The sequence below is a fragment of the Pararge aegeria genome, chromosome 16 (genome assembly GCF_905163445.1).
Source record: "Pararge aegeria chromosome 16, ilParAegt1.1, whole genome shotgun sequence".
Taxonomy (NCBI): domain Eukaryota; kingdom Metazoa; phylum Arthropoda; class Insecta; order Lepidoptera; family Nymphalidae; genus Pararge; species Pararge aegeria.
Genome location: NC_053195.1, coordinates 524,890 through 527,280, shown reverse-complemented (window position 1 = coordinate 527,280; position 2,391 = coordinate 524,890). Strand labels below are relative to the sequence as shown.

General features: G+C 36.1%; 1 non-coding gene across 1 annotated transcript; it reads right to left on the bottom strand.

The window, feature by feature from the left end:
• Nucleotides 1-2,025: 2,025 nt before the first annotated feature.
• Trnag-gcc lies at nt 2,026-2,096 on the bottom strand. Its single transcript has one exon. It is a non-coding gene; the product is annotated as a tRNA-Gly (tRNA).
• Between the last annotated feature and the right edge of the window lie 295 nt (nt 2,097-2,391).

Here is a 2,391-nt window from a genome sequence, read left to right as displayed (position 1 = left end):
CTGACTCTGTGATAATAGTAGTTAAAGCCCACCAATCCGCACTGGAGCAGCATGGCAGCAGTGGGATGTTAATAGTTCACGGATAGTGCTAGACAATAAGTTTGCTCTCGTGATTTTAGACTTTACTGATTATTGTTAAACTAAACGTGAAAAACTATTATAAGTACTTAGAAACGTCAAGTCTGTCTGTGTATGTAACTACCACCGGTACGGAAGGCAGATTCTACCTAGAAGAAGCCGGCAAGAAAATCAGCAGTAGTTCTTTTCAACTTAATCATTTTTAGTAATAATTATAAAATCTTGTCTGAACGTGGAAATGGAATATTCAAAATGGATATCTCAGGATATGAAGTATATAAATTTAAGATAAGTTTCCTATATTTCAATATACTTAAGTTGAAAAATTATTACGACGCTGGGCCCTTGAAAATAATTAATAAAAAAATAAAAAGTTTTTAAATAATTGTTTCTCTAACCAATGAAAGACAGAGGTGATTCAAAGGTAAATATATAGCCGGAGCGTTTTACGAGCACGACGTCGATTATCAGGTTTATCAAGGGGCAATAAAGAGTGCTGGGTACAAATCGTAACAAGCTTTTAATTCGATTGGGGCCCTTTACGGTAGTTTTATGGCGCGCAATCGGTGGTAACTTCATAACCCACCCTCGCGCTACTCGCTGTGCGCTTACAAGGTTATAACCTCATGTAAATATCATTTTGGAGGCTATAGTTGTTGATGCATATTTTGATAACTTCTTCTGGCGAAATGTCTGTACAAGCAATGAACTTTTGTTATACAAATCGGGATAGCTCGTAATGTGACACTGCAGTACATAATGTAAGTTGTTTTGGTAACTTCTATTTTTAAAATGGGCACTGAATAACATAGATTTAATCATTGATTTAATATATTACTATCGCTTGACCACAGAACCATTAATATTATATGTTAATAGTATTTAATATGTTACTATTCAGTGCTTATGATGTTTGACATTTGATAAGTGCTCTAAGGCCTTATATGAATTTTTTGACCAACTCCCTGGCCTGTCTTAGTCGGTGGTTCCCCGGGCGTCTAACAAAGCCAACAAGGGGGAAATGCCGTGGTGGTTTTTAGTTTAAGTATACCCCTTAAGAAAAGGGGATTTTTGAATTAAAGGTGACACTAGCCTCTACCAAATCAACGTACAGAAAATTCAGAAATTGTGAATTCCCGAAACCCCGTAGCTCCCACTTATAATACCACAGAGCTCACCACCAAACCAGGAAAGTCATCTTCACAACAGTAGGCTCTCAATAAAAGTATTCAACAAATCTCTTTATTATTTTCTAATGGCCCCGTGGCCGCAGATGGTCTGACATTTCAACAAAATGAAGAATAGCTGAGTAAATGGCAAGTGTGCACTTAAATCCAATAAGACGTAATAAGACAAATAATTCCCGCCTCGAATCCCCGAAGCCGGCCACCCCGCGTCCAATCCTGCAATAATCCCTCTCAGGGTTCCTGACATATTTTTAATTAAATGCCACTTAGAAACGCCTTGCGGCTTCCAGCCATTGCCTGCAGGCCTTCATTCGACTGTGATTCTTTCATCCTACGCGATAAAGGCGAAACTCGTATTGCCCAATCTGATTGCAGCTATCTATGTGTGGAGTGTGAATTCACTAACTTTCAGATAAATGCAGTTAGATCGAAAGTTTTACTAAAGCATTTGGTGAATTTCAATTTTAGTTTTGCACCAGTAACAGATAGTTTTAGAATCATTTTAGTGTGGAAATTAAAGAAACAATTACAATAGGCTAGATGGTGACGCGACTTGTGTATTGTCGTAAGGTCAGTAGTCGTAAAATATTTATAATGAAAAATCATCTAGGTGTAATTAAGTAGAGGTCCAATTCGTTAACTTTAAGATAAATGCAGCTGGAATATTAAAACTTTCAGTATTTGGTGATTTTAGTTCAGCACACTATAAAACAAAAATGAAGCAAAAATATAAAATTAAAATAAAAGACAAAAAGAGAAATGCATCGGCCGGGAATCGAACCCGGGCCGCCCGCGTGGCAGGCGAGCATTCTACCACTGAACCACCGATGCTTATACATAAACGATAAATAAGTGAATCGGTATGATTGTATTCAAATATTAATTGTATTTTTAAACCTACAATAATAGTGAGTAATAGTTAAACCTGTATATTCAGCTGTTTGTTGAATACGTCAAAGGTAACCTTGAACTCAGTATTATAAATAATGTATTAAACTGTTATTCACTATCTATTTCAACACTAATACTTCAAATTGCATAACTTGAAAAAACATTCATATATGCATATACTTACTTATTACGCAAATACAGTAGCTGTTTGATAAGGAATGGTTATTTGGGTCTA